This window comes from Antedon mediterranea, chromosome 7 (assembly GCF_964355755.1).
Source record: "Antedon mediterranea chromosome 7, ecAntMedi1.1, whole genome shotgun sequence".
Lineage (NCBI taxonomy): Eukaryota > Metazoa > Echinodermata > Crinoidea > Comatulida > Antedonidae > Antedon > Antedon mediterranea.
The window spans coordinates 19,524,479-19,542,154 of NC_092676.1; the positions used below are offsets into that span (position 1 = coordinate 19,524,479).

Below are 17,676 nucleotides of genomic sequence, written 5' to 3' on the forward strand. Positions count from 1 at the left end.
GAAGACAAGTATGAACTAACCAGTTTGATTAAATTAAGCTCCATGATATATACAGTTAATGGATCATATTTGTTTATGAGTGATGTTGAAAAATGTTAGGACCCTAAATATTATATTGTTTAAAGGATTGCATGACAAAGAAACAAAAGTAGGTTTACGGTTTACGATGTAATTTCTAATAAGGAGGTTTACAGTAGCCGAGAACATTCTAACGTTTTGGTTGTTATAATTTAACCAAAACATTGAGCCATTCTTTACTTCCTTTTACGAATTACATGGTGTACCGCAAACCTTACTTTACCCTACATAAATTTTTAGAAGTTGTCGTCTCCAATAGTGGCGGTGTGAAAAGTCATTCTGAATGATGTATCGTGGATTACCACCTTGCCTACAATTAGTCAGAACAATACCAGATAAATAGATGAAGAATAAGTTCTCTGTCGAAATCTGTTTCAAAGTTTTTGAACCAATCCAAAATCTACCTTGATTTGCCTGTAGATTGTTAAATACCTATGTTTCATTAAATTCAAAATGCTCACCATTTCCAAATTTGAACCAAATAAGCCCTCTTCTGGGACATTTTTAAGAGTAGCAATTTATTTAACACTTTGACTACCCTATCCAGTGGCACCCTTTTAAAGGTTAGGTCCTTAAGGTGTCCCTTTATGGATTTTTATTTGCCAAAATCTATCTACCCTTTTAATATAGATTCAGATTCTTAATACCTGTAATAAAGAATTACTTATTTATTAACTTTCAAAAAAAGTTATTGAAAATCTTATTTATAAAATAAAAAAATGTATTAATAAAATATTTATTTATCAAATAAAAAAACTTGAAATGTTTTCCTTATTACTCCCTTCTATTTTAAGATAAAATCAACATTTTAATATGGCATAGTTTTGATTCTGACATATTTCCAAATGTAATGACATAATCGTAGGAAGAATATAAATCTGTTGGAAATGGAATACAATTGGGAATGAGCTACTTAATCCCGTACCCAAGTCATGAAGTTCATTCTAATTTACACTTGACGTGAGGGATAAACTACGACCCTGACCAGTCTATGAACTAACATGCTAGGATTTCATCTCGTAAAATCTATAGATATTAATGAAAATAGGGATTATCTAAATATTGTGAAATTAATGCTTCATTTTTTTCTTAATCCTTTCTTCCTTGTGATCTTCTCGGTCAGCAGGAGACATAGATATTCCCGATATTCAACAAGCGACTCGTGCAAGTTCATTTTTTAGGTTATTTTACCGAGCTTCTCAGCAGAAATGAGTCATATTGAGCAAGCCAAACACTTGAATTTCATACAGAAATTCTGTATACATGTCCATCAATGTTTAAACAAGGTTCTCCATTACATAAGTGATTAATTTTTAGCAGCAAATACGTCTCGATCGTAGTTTAGATTTCTCTGTTACTCTATCGAATCAGGCAGTGTGAAGTGGGCCGGTGTGAACTTGCCATGCTATAACCAAGTATGAAAAACCAGCCTGCATGTGAGCCAGCGTCGTCGTAACAAACTTCATCGGTAACTAACATCAACGTGAAGCATTTACTTACTGACTAGCTTAACAGGTCAGAAACCAAAAGGTCAACCGATGTGAAATATGATTGATGTTGTAATTGTTAAAAGCAAGTGGATTTTGCACAACGTCAACGATGCGTCATTTGCATTGTGTTGTTAATAATGATAAATGACCCATGTATTAAATCGTTATTTGTTATAGTTAAATAATATTAGCTAATGATGCGCTTCCAACATCACTAATATATGGATTCAGATTTGTTGTTTGTTTTTAATTACTTCTGTTTTTTAGGAGATTTTAAGTAGCATCAGCTTCTCCGAAAGTTAATAAAAGAAAATGTTATCATCATAGTCACAAACAGGTGAAAATGGAAAATAATTACTATTTAAACTACATAATTAAGCCAGAAAAAATGCTATATAGAAAAGGTTTTTATCGGATTTGTGATTATATTTGATGGTACTATTAAATATACATTTATTCTTTAAATGAGAATTAGATTATGTCGAATTCGCATCCATGTTTACAGCAATGTTTATGTTATGTAATTTCATTTAATTGCTTTTTAAAAATATATTTAATACATATTTATACAGGATAAAACCATTTAAAAGCTTATCTACAAAACAATTGATTCGCATAACAAAATACTAAATTAATGAAAATTGAATTAATCGACCACCTGAAAAAATAATTTAAACATTTTTTGTTGAAAATTTAAAAGCTTATCTAATTAATTAAAAATAATGAAGAAGTTGTTCGAGCCAGTATTGTACTCTCGAAAATGTACTAACTTTAATAAATAATAATTTTGTATTATGAAAATTGTTCTAAAACGTTGATAATATTTTATTTTCATGTATTTCTTTTATCTTGGTTATTTTCACTAATATCTCATTTATATTGTTTTTTTCTTAATTTAGATGTGTTAGAGGCACTGTGGCTTGGTGCTTGCTTACAAATCCCAATGTCATTGGTTCAAATCTTATTACATTATCCTTCAAACCAAATAGTTTCTTGGCATCTAACGCTGTTAGTTGTATGATGAACATACAAGTAAAAATATTGTGCTGTCATATTTTTATGAAATAATCGCTTTTTTATAAATGTAGTCCAACATATGATTCATGCTAACAGAAACACCAGATTCAGGACGAAGAAAAGTACCTGCAGTTGACACGTTTCGTTTCAGACTTATAGAAAAAAAAACAATGTTTCATCTAAAACATGATTAAGTAGACTTTAAAGTAATTTTACATTTATTGATGTTTCACGAGTTTTGGCAATTAAATCTAAAATTTAGAATTGAGCGGAATGATTTGAACATTCTTATTACTATCTCCCCGTGTGACCAAGCTTAGAGTATTTAAAGCGTATATAATCTCCCAGAACTAGGCCAGCAGGAAAAAAGAGCATTTTGAATTGTTACATTACATCAAAGTTTGTGTTTTATAACTACTTTGAAATTCATTGATAATTGAGCTCTACAATTTTATGTGAAACGCTTTTTTTGGACATTTTTTGCACAATTTTTTTATTTCAACAGTGACTTAAAGATGTATTCATGTCCCCCATAAGATGAAAAATAAAGATTAATCAAATAAAACTTGCCATTATTTTAGTTTTAATAAAGTTGTTTACTTTTCAAAAAAGATATTGTCTTTGACTAATGATAAATTCTACCAAACCCCATTGTAATTCAAATTACAGTTTTATTAGGTTAATTATTTATTTTAATCCAATAATTGTTCAAAATTAATAACTATTACTGTATGTGACATTAATATGGCCTATTCAACAACAATCAAATTTTTAATTTATTTTTCCGATGGTCTAATTATTCTCATTAATTAATTAATATTTTGTTATGCGAATCAAATTGTTGATAAATGAAAAAACATTTTTAAAATAATGCTTCATATCTTTATGCATTAAATGTAATTTTATTTGAAATTTATGAAATATGAAAAAAATTAAGTAAAATAGGTTGGAAAGTGTCGGTAATAGAATTTTAGTCATACATTTATAAAAAATATTAAATACGACAAAATGGAAAATTATGTATTTTTTGACAACATGAGTAGGAAGTGGGACACTTGGAAAATTAAAACTGTATTTACAAAAAAATAAGTGGGCCGCCAGGAAATTCATTTCAGTTAATCAGGTTTATTTGGGAATATGGGACACGGATAAAATTGGGTCAATATATTTGGATTTCTTTGAAGCGGGTTCCCGATATGACGCTGCATTGGGCAAACACGCAACTCATTTTTTTGGCAATGACAAGCGACATCTAGGTTGAATTTTAAATGAAGTTACAGTATTAATACTAATAACAACAATTTTTAAATTAACAAGTATTAAGAATGGAAGCAAACTATCTTACTAAAACCCTGATTTCAAAGGTGCCTTGGTTTTTTTATATTTTTTTTTAAACCATTTTGGTTAAACCGTTTTTTTTAGTATTTTAATATCAGTCAAAATTTATAAATGAAATAAAATAGATAAATAATATATAAATTGTGGACAATGATAATCAAAACACACCCAAGATTTTGCAAAATGTACTAATGAAAAAATATAAAAGAAAATTACAACAAAGATACTTATCTCTCGAATTTCTATCGTGTGTGAAAGATAGTTAATACAAGAATAAGTGGAACACTATAAAATCAAAATCTAGGTATAGAAAATGTGCTAAGTTTTTTCTTATCATTGGAGTGATGATTAATCCTACTGAATAGTATTATGTATGTCTTATTACGTATCGGTTACGAACAAGAACATTGGGATAATATTTTAGAACTGTTTCGCATAAAACTAGAACAGGGCATAATAACCATTCATGCGTATTAGACACGGTTTATGTAAACAAGGCCCGGTGTTAACAGAAACCCAAAACTGAATAATATCGTATGTAAAATCGAGAGATTGTCCGCACGGAGCGAAGTGTCGAGTAGGATACGTAGAATTAGGATGGGTTCATATCGGAGTCCTAGTTTTACCTCTGTGTTCAGTGTCCTGATTTTATACAGAACACATTGTGTATTTATTTATTAATCTGGTATGATGTTGATTCATTTATCTCTTGTGCTGTCTGTCAATAGCGTATTCTTATGTAGTATAGTTAGTATTTATACAAGATATTTGCATGATGCTGTTAATACAAATAAAATATTGTCAGATCTTTATCAAAATACATTAGTATGAATAATGTATTAAAAAAAATAATTCAGTAGAAAATATAATAATTATGAAATATGTATTGCTTGCATAAACCTGTATACGCTTCTTAGGTATACACCTTTTCAGGTGACATTTTCCTATGAATCAAATGAAGAGAAAAGGTTTTAACACTACGGCCAAACCCCTCCTTTCAGACACACCCCTATCAAGGTGACACTTTCCTGTGTAATGAACGAGAGGATATAGGTAAGGTGTCCCCTGTAAACATTCAACAAATGAGAGATGATATAATGTTTAACACTACAGCCAACCCATCCCAGGGGAGTCTAATATGGGGAAAATTGTTGGGTCTCAAAGGTGTCCCCTTATTTGGGGTCTTCTGTAGTAAACACCATTCAACAAATGAAGGACAATATTATATATTCAGGGGACATCCTATTATTAGAGATTTTGTATTAATCTCCGTCCACACCATCAAAATAGTGTGATGTGCCAAAATATGGTAGTGATATGTCCAAATGTGGTAGTGGTGTGACATCATCATGTGGACACATCACATTTTTTTTGTCACATAAAGTTTGATAGTGTAGACAGGGCTTTAGTATGTCTGAAACTGAACAAGATTAACCAGTTTACATTTCTACAAGATGTTTTCACCTAACCATATGTTTTCATCGCCCACCCTGAGATTTTCATACTGATTTTTATCGTTTGTATTTTGACCTAGATAATTTATTTGAAGTCACCGCAATAAATGCTCGATTCTCTTTATTAATTGAAAACAAAAGAGTGACTTTAACTTGCCAATTTGAAAACCGTAAAACCAGATCGTTTTAAAGTGAATAAGAAGTAGTTTTTAAAATGATGAAAAGACAGTGGTAACATAACCGTAATAAATCACTGTGCTTTCAATTACGATCCTAAGTGATTCCTGATTTTTATGTTCCCTCTCAAGCTCTTATAACTATTATTCAGCAAGTCATTAATGTTGCATGCGCAAGCAAATAGAATGATTATTAATTTAGCAATATATCATGTTTACATTTAATGCTCTCATCAATTTGATATGTTTATGGAATTGTATAAAGACCGTATTATTGTTTTGTTAATTTTTGGTACCCTGGGAAGTTCACGGCATTCAATTGATATAACTATGATTTTACCATATTATGGGGACACTCGAGATCCAACAAAGTGTCCCATTAATTTAGGGTGTCTCCTGAATAGTTGGTCATAGTGTGGAGTTGTGGCTTGGTGGTTATGATGCTTGGCTACCACTCCAAGGGTCCTGGGTTCAAGTCTCGTCACATGTATGGATTTTTCTAAGGACAAAATTCCACTCCCAAAGACTTTTAATAAGACTTTGTTGTCTTGTGAACCTCTTAGGGTCCCTAATGATCAGCAATTGCTGGATGGATCACCCTCATTAAATATGGTTAAAAAAAAAAAAAATATTAAAGTATTAAAACCAATATCCCCCCTCATTCATTTCATTGTTCCCCAATAAGGGTTTGTTGTAATCCTTAAAAATGTATATTTCCCCTTGTTGTTGCACAGGAAAGTATCTCCTAAATAGGGGGTCCCCTGGATAGCAGTGTCACTAAGAAAGTATCTCCTAAATAGGGGTGTCCCCTGGATAGCAGTGTCACTAAGAAAGTATCTCCTAAATAGGGGGGTCCCCTGGATAGCAGTGTCACTAAGAAAGTATCTCCTAAATAGGGGTGTCCCCTGGATAGCAGTGTCACTAATTCGGGTTCTATTGTATTCCTATATTTAGTTTATAATATCATCATCATCATTAATGAGACTTTAGTATAGTTTCATTAATCTTTACTAACCTAGGAAAATTACATCTGAAAGTGTATAGGCTGACATACTTTTGCCTGTACTATGCTTTCTATATAGCCATACAGTATATTTAAATTGTATAGTCTTAAAGGACAACTTGACCAAGAACCAAATTTTAACAACGTATTACGGATGTAAATATGATTTCAGAACAATCGCAATATTTACAATATCGCCGCATGCTCACCTTACAGCCGCTGTCGTAAATTTCTGTGACATCACAAGTGCATGGAAAAAATCTATCTCATGAGTTTTCACTGTTGTTAACATACAAGAAATAGGTACCGTCACTTCAATTGCTAATTTGATCTGTATTAGGCTTAAATTTACCAAAATGTTTGAAGAAACACTTCATTATCCAGATAGGCAAAATAAACAATAAATAAGTTCAACATCCATATTTTTTACGATTTATTTAAAAAGTGTGTTTACTAGAAATGTTCGCGATTTGCCAGACTTGTCTATTGACCCGAAAGAGTAGGAACCGGCCCTTATCTAAATACCATAGCTAAATAGGGTCTTTACATAAGCACCATTTATGAAATGATATTTATGACACAGCAATACGATTTCTGAAAGTTATAGCCCTGTCATACAGCCATGAGTCTAAACATTTTGGTTTATTGTTATAAGCAAAAATTTAACTTTATTATATATCTTTCAGTTTTGCATTTTATCACCTGTATGTTTGCGTGAGAAATTTTACTGTTAAACTTTATACAAGAAGAGATAAATATTAATGAGGTATTTGGTGTATATCAGCTTTTCACCAATAAAGAATAATATATATATACAAAATGAATAGGTTTTATTGGACATTACTAACTGATTTCTTAAATAACATTGAGGATTTATGTTAAAATGATTCTACTGCATTTTACTGCATACATATGATTTTGGTTTCAATGTAGAAGTTTATGAGGCAAGAAAAATTGTTTTAAAAATAAAACTTGCTATATAATTACATGAACATTAGTTTACTGCAGTAGAATAACATAATTGTTATCCACTCATCTCATTTAATTAATCTTCATTTTTCATGTTTTGCATCTTTGAATGCATTGTCTTCTTTCAAGATAATACAAAGTAAAGCTCTGATTCCAATTATCTCTAAATAGATTAAAGAAAGCTTATAATAGATTTTTTTTAAATGATATCTAGTAGAATTAATGTTTGAACACCAACATTTTTCAGGTCAGATCAATTTTTCTATTGGAAAAAAAAAATATTGAAAGTTATTTATCTATGATGAATTACAATATGATGATTCAATAGTGCATCTTTTTTATGACACATCTTGTGTACTTAGCCCCCTCTATGTTATCAAATATTTTACCATATAAATTTATTGAAAAAAGATAGGAAACATGCAACTTTCAAATAGAAGTTGGTATAATGTCAGTTTCTACAAACATTTTATTGGAAAAAAGGCATGTATGTATTTTCGGATGCTTCCATTTCTTATAATTTCTGTAACGCTTCAGACAGGCAGGTGCGGACGTTTTTAAGGTCAATTTACTCAGCGGTAACGGTAATAAAAATATAGAATCTATGTTATTTCTTATGACCATTTACACACAATACGGAAATAGATACAGATTCTATGTGGGACAATTACACAGTTTTCCACTTAACATTACAGCTTGTAAGAAGTGTTTCTCTGTGGTGCATCAATTATAACTCTCTAAACATTTGTGTCGTTAACTGCAATGTAACTCTGATGTACATATAATATAACTCTATAATCAGATACCTCCAATGTAACTCCGATAGGTTTGAGAATGTAGCATTAAACAAGCGCTGTCCACTAGGGGTATATCAGTTGTTAACCGGGGTATTTTTTTACTTTGGAACACAGAACAAGCCAAACCGCCATCTAACTCTGATAGACCACCATTTAACTCCGATAAAGAGTGATAACAGCTTCAACCAGCCAGTAAAATATGCTACAGTAAGATAAACAGTGTGTACATTTAGTATTAGGTGGTTGTATAGGCTTTAAGAAAAAGAAATATTATTAATGGTTCTAAATCCCTGTTTATATTGCAATCAATATCTGATAGTTGAATTATTTGCAATTTGAACCAAAAAAAATGTTTTACTGCCATTGTTTAAAAAAGTATATTGATAACTTTAAGGCTATAAAGAAAAGGTACGGCATTAGAAAAGGTAACTTAATGATCATACAGCTATAAATAATTATTACGAGAAACGAATCCGTTACTACTAGCATCATTTATAACTGTGTTACGTGTGAATTGCTGCTTGTTTGCGTATAAACACTAACGAGCTATCGTAATATTGTACCTGATCTTAACACCTATGTACCTCAATTGAATAAAGCACAAACTAGGTCCTACTTGTGTTGCTTAATTAGATACCTAGAAATGTATCATACTCACTAACTCTCTCAATCAGGTTGTCTTCAGTTTGAATATAAGTTGTTGGCAGTACTCATGGAATTAGGATGGGTTCAACTTCTCAAGTCCTACTTTCTTCGCAACATTTAATACGGGCACCCTAGTTAAATTAACCTCTTTCTGTCGTTTCACGTGACATGTTTTGCAATCAAGGTATTAATGTTGGATTAGTTTGTATATTAATTACCTATTTGATTAAATAATGTTTAATTAAATAATGTTTAATTAAATTATGTTTCATGTGCATAATTTTGTTAAAGATATTTACTTTTTTAAATATAATTTATTAATTATGTTATTATAATTTTATTTATTATTTTGTGGGAGCACTATTACAATGCTTCCTTGCATTTGCATATTTTCGTTTTTTGTCATTATTAATATCTAGATAAATGGTTCATATTGTTTATGAGTTAAATGTGGAAAATAATTTGATACATTCAAAGATAGACTGTTCTATTGAATGAGGCAGTGGCGAGCTCAACGGTTTCTGCCTCTATCTTGAATAATTGTCAAAGGCTAGGTTTGGACTTTGACTTGGTGGAAAGTAGACCAGTTAGAGGCTACTACGGTACTACTACTTGTTTTCGAATATGCAGGTACTAGCCTTGCATGGCACAAAATTGTCTCACTCCAATTAAAGACTCTCCTAACTAATGTACTCAGGCCCGGATTATCGCCTATCTTTTACCATTAGCTACTCCCTCCAATTAAAGGCTCTGTTTGGGTGGACTGAACTGAATATTTTCTGTCAAATTTTCCCTTCCAATTAAAGACCTCTTTGAAATAAACTTTTAAAATTAATGCATTTTTTTTGGTTAGTTAACAGCTATTGAAAATTTAAAGAAAACTCAGACAAATACTATACTTCACTTCTTAAATGTACACAAATGGACAGACAGGACAGGAAAACAAACATTTACCCTCATCATTCAGAGAACAAGATAACCATCCTGAAGACTACTAAAGACCACTAAAACCTGGGTCCCAAAAGCGGTCGTTAATTGGAACGAGACCAATAAAAGCTGAACTGATACAATATCAGCCAATCAAATGGCAAGGATACATTTATCTCCCTTTGTATGTCGTAGTGAAATTTAGCGCCTTCAAATGGTTTATTATGATTTATACCGAACTCGATTGCGGCCGCCATTTTGCCTCTATTGCATACATAGAAAATCATTCATCCTTCACGTCATTCCCATTTATTTAGCGAGTAAATTATAAATTTGCCAAATAAAAATCAATGCATAATTTTAAATCTGTGGGTAACCTGATATCTTAATTCATTATACGGTTTTAATGAATTTCACCCCTTAACCCTCACTATTTAAACCGCATTAATCGCAGCGTTTTAATAGATACTGAAGGTAATTTGCGAAAGACATTTTTAAACATTTATGGTAATGCACTAAACTAGCTTGTCACTTGTGGCTATAAAATGACTAACTCTCGTATCATTTTAGCGAGATTTTAGTGGACACTTATCCATCACTTTAGAAGACATTTATACAAGGACAAATTTACACTGTATCCTAGGTTTTATAGTACTCTTGAGATGCAGTAGGGTATACCTGATTATTATGTCATTATTATTTCATCACTGGTAAGAAATTTCAAGTTAATGCTTGGAAAATATCATTCACGGCTATAAAGGTTTATTCTTAGTATGTGCAAGAAAAAATAACGGTTTAACAACAATTTGAAGATTTTTCCAATTCTATATATAGTATAATAAAAGTGTTTCAAACAGTAACATTTATCAACAAATTGCATTTATCAAAGTCTTGGCCATTAGCACCATCCAGGCTAAGGGCTGTGGGTTTTTTTTTTAGAGGGCACCCGGCATATGACATCATTGATAGCAATGTTTGTTCCATATCAGCTACTGTATAGCGTCTCCTAACACTATACATTGCCTCCTAACACTATACATTGCCTCCTAACACTATACATTGCCTCCTAACACTATACATTGCCTCCTAACACTATACATTGCCTCCTAACACTATACATTGCCTCCTAACACTATACATTGCCTCCTAACACTATACATTGCCTCCTAACACTATACATTGCCTCCTAACACTATACATTGCCTCCTAACACTATACATTGCCTCCTAACACTATACATTGCCTCCTAACACTATACATTGCCTCCTAACACTATACATTGCCTCCTAACACTATACATTGCCTCCTCCTAACACTATACATTGCCTCCTAACACTATACATTGCCTCCTCCTAACACTATACATTGCCTCCTAACACTATACATTGCCTCCTAACACTATACATTGCCTTCTAACACTATACATTGCCTCCTAACACTATACATTGCCTCCTAACACTATACATTGCCTCCTAACACTATACATTGCCTCCTAACACTATACATTGCCTCCTAACACTATACATTGCCTCCTAACACTATACATTGCCTCCTAACACTATACATTGCCTCCTAACACTATACATTGCCTCCTAACACTATACATTGCCTCCTAACACTATATATTGCCTCCTAACACTATACATTGCCTCCTAACACTATACATTGCCTCCTAACACTATACATTGCCTCCTAACACTATACATTGCCTCCTAACACTATACATTGCCTCCTAACACTATACATTGCCTCCTAACACTATACATTGCCTCCTAACACTATACATTGCCTCCTAACACTATACATTGCCTCCTAACACTATACATTGCCTCCTAACACTATACATTGCCTCCTAACACTATATATTGCCTCCTAACACTATACATTGCCTCCTAACACTATACATTGCCTCCTAACACTATACATTGCCTCCTAACACTATACATTGCCCCTTTTTCAAAAGCATTGTGTCAACGTTTTCTGCAAGCCAGCTGTTCGTCTGAATGGTGAGAGAGTTTATTTAGAGGGCTAGGTGTAAGTTAATATTTAGGTGTCTTGGTATATTGCCATTTAACAGTCACATTACTACTGTTTGTTGTTACTAACTTTTAACCATAGAAGAATTGGCTTGAGAGGGCAGTAATACATAAAGGGTTTTTTTTTCAGTGTGGCATAAAAGAACCTTATTTACAATGTTCATTTTTTTTCAGTAAATGTTGTATATTAGTCATTTTTACATCACTTAAGCTCTGTCTACACTATCAAAATTTATGTAACAAAAAAATGTGATGTACCCATATAGACATGATGATGTCATATCACTACCATGTTTGGGCATATAACTACCATATTTGGGCACATCACACTTTCTTTGTCAAACTAGTTTGATAGTGTAGACAAAGCTTAATTATACTAACCTTTATAACAATTTATTTTTCATACATATAATTCTTTTTATGTTTATCAACCTATGCCAATTCATCTTTCTTGGTATAATTATATATATATATATAAGTCTTTGCTTTGTAATTATACAAATAGCCTTTTATTCTATGTACAGTACGTAATGTTAATAATCCTCTGACCTTTATGTGATAGTGGGTAGGGCGTACTATACTAGTTTTTCATGGAAATGTTGTTTATTAAAATACATTAAAAAAATCAAGGACAAAGTTATTAAAGTATGCTGACTAATCACAATATAAAAACAATATATTTTGTTTATTGTTTTAGTCAGTTCTCTGAAAATGCAATAGACCCACAGCAACTGTACATTAAAAAAAACCATGTTTATACATTTTTTATATTATTGTTAAATTATTGCCTATCAAAGTATTGCGATTTAGCATGTTTTCCGTTTAAATGCATATAATGCAAACATTTATTTTACCTCTGATGGGAAACAGTTTTTTAATTCTGAAAGTAAACCTATCGGGAGTTAAAGTAGGCAGCGCCTACTAAGATCAGCACACCATGTAAAGGTATAAATAGCGTACCAAGTTTAAACGTGCACTGTATGTACACAGGATCATGGACAGCTTTAAATCCCATCTGGAGGACGAGGTAATGAGAGTAAAGATTCTAGTGTGTGTGTGTGTGTGTGTGTGTGTGTGTTTGAACACAGTTATTGAGATCTATTATCACTCTACAATAGATGATGGTATGTTTTATAGTAATCCACCCTTTAAATAGCCATTTTTTGGTAATCATACATTATGTAGTACGATGGTAATTATAACCAAATAGATCGTATGTTTATAACATTATGGTGATATTAGAGTGGTAGGTACATTACAAATCTGATTAAGAAAACATATTTTATGACCTTTTAGAAGATTGCCCTAAGAAAAAAAAATTTAATGTGTGTTATATAGTATAGGTTACAAAACATAAGAGATATGTAATTTGTGATACTAACCAGGTATAAAAGGTCAATAGTGCATGCTGGTATTGCCCTAGTTCTTATTAGTAACTGGTTGATAGATGAGGGCTATAATGAATGTAATTAGTAAATGATTGAGAAGATACAAAAATGAAATACAATATAGGGCTATCATTTTCTTATTCACTTAAAATTCATTACTGTACTTCGTCAAGTATTAAATTTATATCTCGGTCTATTGATGCTCCAACTCTTGAGGGATTGAATGATGTCACATGTGATGAGAAAGAATCAACTTTACGTCAATTTCTTCAACTTTCTTTAGAATTAATCTCATCGGAAAAAGGATTGAATATTATGTTGATATATCCAAGTTCACGCCCTTTTACCATCAAACCTTTTTTTTATCTATTGCTAAACATTGTTGCTTGTAAAGGTTTTTACATTTTTTTTTTGTCTTTTAGAACTTTTTTTCCAATTAATGTTTGCTTCTTTCACATTTGCCATATTTAGGCATATCACACCATAGAGATAATATCTCTATAATCACTAGTTTCATAATGTAGACAGAGCTTAAGGTTGTGTTTGCGAAATTTCAAATTGTATACCCTGAAAATTTGCCTTTAAAAACTTGTTAACGTAGGATTTACTGATTTATCTGGATTTGTCTCCGGAACTTCAAGTTTCGTTAAATGCACCTTTTGCAGATGCCACCTTCTTTCTATTTGGGGTTTATATTTTTTTTCTAATTTTTATAATCTTAATTAATTGTTTATAAAAGTTTCTATTTAATTATTTTATAATAAATAACAAGTTATTTTTGTTCATTTGAAATTTAACTATATTATGACAATGACTATATATCTAAATTATAAATCTGATTTAGCTCCCGATAGCATATAACCAATTTTTCTTTTGAAATTTGCAAAATCATCATTATTATGCGAGTTATAATTCATTTTATGTAACCTTGTATAGGTTTAGCATATTCATATTGATACCAAATTTCCTGATACTATTTCATTCATGTTAACATATTAATCTGATAATCTGTTTTGTTTTCCTGTCTATGTTAATTATTTTCAGGTGTGGTGTGACCACTCCCATTTCTTGCCGCAAAACAGAATAGGTGATTGACCTAAAGCCTTGAGTGTAACCTTTTTCCTACCCCTTATTATCCAGACCATGAACAAATCCAAAAAGCAAGGCGAATCAATCATGGGTAATTACTACTTTGTCATTCGCAGCTAGCCCTACTAGTTTACAGTCACCAAGTCATGCTTTTTCTGGGTTGAAATGTCGCTTGACCTAGCTAGGCCGATGATTCAAGGCTGAATTGTATGTGCTGAGGTTGACTTGCAGCTGATAGGGTGGTGGAAGCTCATTTTGTTACTTCCTGTGCTCTCTCCGTTTTCATGTAAACACACACAATGTGAACATTCTGTTGTTAATTGAATAACGGACATCATAAGCGGTACAAGACTGCGATGAAAGCACGCACGAAAAACATGAACCATGTACAGTTCATTACAGTGTTGTTGACTTTAAAGGCTCATCAAGATTCTAGTAATTGAGTAATCATTGTTTACCCGTGTTTTTACACATCATTTTTTTCAAATCGATAAAAAAAACACTTGATTATACTTGGCATCAAGGAATTATCTGCATATTGCAACATTACCCTGACCTCTTGGAAGCAAGGTCATTAGCAGCCAACAGATGAAAAATTTGATTTGTTGATGAACTATTGAACTTGAATCTCAGTTCAGTGGCAGTGACAATTATCTAATTAACATTTATCAGCACAAAGTCAAACCTTTCATTTCTTAATGTCATCGCCTAATTTATGAGCAGTTTGATTGCTAAACGAGAAAGTTTACATTATATTCATAATCATCTACATTGTTATTATTAACACGTTAGTTTTCGTGCAATCAAATAAAAATTAGGAATATGCAGATTAGACTTTAGACTATCTATCTAAACAATACAGCCTTAATTGTAGTTCCATTGCTGGAGCATAATAAAGTATGATGACATAACATAAGGCTGCTCAGTACATACATAAAATTGTGTTAGCGGTGTTCACACTGAACCTAGATTTCGGTATGCTAGGTGGATCCAAAGAAATCTGGTGTATCTTAGATTTTCAATGCGCTTTGTTCACAACACACAAAACAAGAATGTCATATTTACTTAAAGATGATGATTATAAGATAAGATTTTTTTTTTAAATAAATGACTTGAGGTCCTTTGCACTGAATCTGTGCACTGGATAAAATAGATGTTATGAAAGTCACATTTACTCTATGCTCTCATGTGGTATTTGTTAACATATTACAGCAGATTGTTTTATATACACATCAATATCATTAAAAAACAATAATGTATTAAAATGATTGCTTGAATTAACACATTAATATTTGATAACTTATCTAAAAATATTTGTATCATTATGAAATAATCACATAAACAGTATCATAAAACAATTTTATAATGTTGAAATGAATAACTGCATTAAAACATTGTTACATCATTTCTCTAGGAGTATAAATGTGTTTATATCATTGTAAAATAATCGCCATAGCAATCATAAAATAATTGTAAAATGTTTAAATGAATGACTGCATTAACACATTGTTACATAATTTATCTTAAAAATAGTTATTAAGCAATAATCACATTTAATTCATTAAAATGATTGATTGCATTTTTATATCTTAAAATCTATCATTTCATATATAGTAATCAACAAAAGAAAATGTGTTATTTTTTGTTTATGTTTAATCAACTTTCCCAATACTGGACACTTTCGGGCTGGCTAATATGCCTGGTTTTTCAGAAATTCTGGCATTCTGAATGTGTTTTAATGGTAAAAAAGATTTATTTTAGATATAACAAATTATGAAATTTGTGTCTTGGGCGAGTCGTCCATATTTTAGTTTATTTATATAAAATGTATATATTGTTGCTTAAAAGTTTTTATGGCAAATAAAGTAAAATAAGGTTTGCGGTACACTATTCTCTAGACGTAGATGGTGGTAGCCACATGCATACTTACGATGTCGTTGTAACTTGCCTTGCAATCTCAAGATCCAGGATTAAATTTTGAAAAAGTTCCAGTGCTGTAAAACAACTCCAATCCCTAGCCTCAAATAATTGCAGAGTGAACTCGTTGTTGGAACGTTGCTTATTGTTTTTAAAAAGTAATATAAAATATACTATATTGTTTATACAGTAATATTGTTTTTGATTAATAATTATCTATATTATAAGTGAGAGAGTTTGTCTGTCTGTTTGTTTGTTCGTTATACAAGTTTTTGTTACTGCACGTAATCTTACATATGGGGTATCAAAATGACCGCAATTGTACCGGGAATGTTCTAAGCTATATTTCAACATCATCCGCCACCTAGGATCCAAGTTAGGGACCAAAATGTGGTCAAAACCCCCACTTTTGATGTTTGTTCGTTATACAAATTCTTACTAGGCCTACATTTGAACTGTCCAGGGGAGGAGGTAAGGTTTGTTGATTGTGGCTGCGATGGTGCGAGGCGAAAGAAGGCCGGGGAACCACAGTATTAACATTACATATTTTATTATCAGCCAATATGACACCTACTCATTTACACAGTTTACAACGTACTTAAGCCATAGGCCTATCATAGCTATGTATGTCCTCTCAATTTGAAGCTAAAGTTTAATTGAATTTGTCCTTCACTGGAAAGAGTGTAGGGTGTTATTAAGGGGTGGAGGTTGGTGCGTATACGGAGATACTGGCGTCGGGTGTTATGTACTGATTTTGAAACCCGCCCTGGGGCGGGTATAATTGCTAGTGACATATAAAGATAAACTGATACTCTTAATTCACTTTTTGTATCTTTCAGGAATTGTCAAAGTAAGTAATTAATAACAATTCATGTGATGAGGAGCAATGGTAAGAAAGGTATGGGCTCAAGACCTGCGTATACCATATTGCTTGTATCCCTTATACACAAGATTCACTCTTTGCCTCATCCTTCAGATGGGATGTAAAGCTGACTCATGTGCATATATTATTCATAACAATTCATATGGTGAAGAGAAGCAATGGTAAGGATATCAGAAAGGTATGGGCTCAATACCTGCGTATTCCATATTGCTTGTATCCCTTATACACAAGATTCACTCTTTGCCTCATCCTTCAGATGGGATGTAAAGCTGACTCATGTGCATATATTATTCATAACAATTCATATGGTGAAGAGAAGCAATGGTAAGGATATCAGAAAGGTATGGGCTCAAGACCTGCGTATTCCATATTGCTTGTATCCCTTATACACAAGATTCACTCTTTGCCTCATCCTTCAGATGGGATGTAAAGCTGACTCATGTGCATATATTATTCATAACAATTCATA

At 31.9% G+C, this 17,676-nt stretch overlaps 1 protein-coding gene and 1 long non-coding RNA gene across 3 annotated transcripts in view; one reads left to right on the plus strand and one right to left on the minus strand.

Moving 5' to 3' along the window:
• The window catches only part of LOC140055185 (proteasomal ATPase-associated factor 1-like), an 85,591-nt gene extending 68,115 nt beyond the window's left edge, over positions 1-17,476 (plus strand). The window contains exon 12 of one of the 2 annotated variants that reach the window (XM_072100430.1): positions 17,164-17,476. The gene's annotated coding sequence lies outside the window, so the exon portion shown is untranslated. Of the gene's footprint in view, positions 1-2,467; positions 2,641-17,163 lie in introns of those variants that run through there. The other variant, XM_072100434.1, reaches the window with a different exon arrangement.
• LOC140053982 (uncharacterized) lies at positions 7,772-9,019 on the minus strand. The gene is made up of 3 exons (XR_011846473.1): positions 8,981-9,019; positions 8,332-8,524; positions 7,772-7,787 (listed from the first exon to the last, which is right to left on the minus strand). It is a non-coding gene; the product is annotated as an uncharacterized lncRNA (long non-coding RNA).
• Positions 17,477-17,676: the final 200 nt, after the last annotated feature.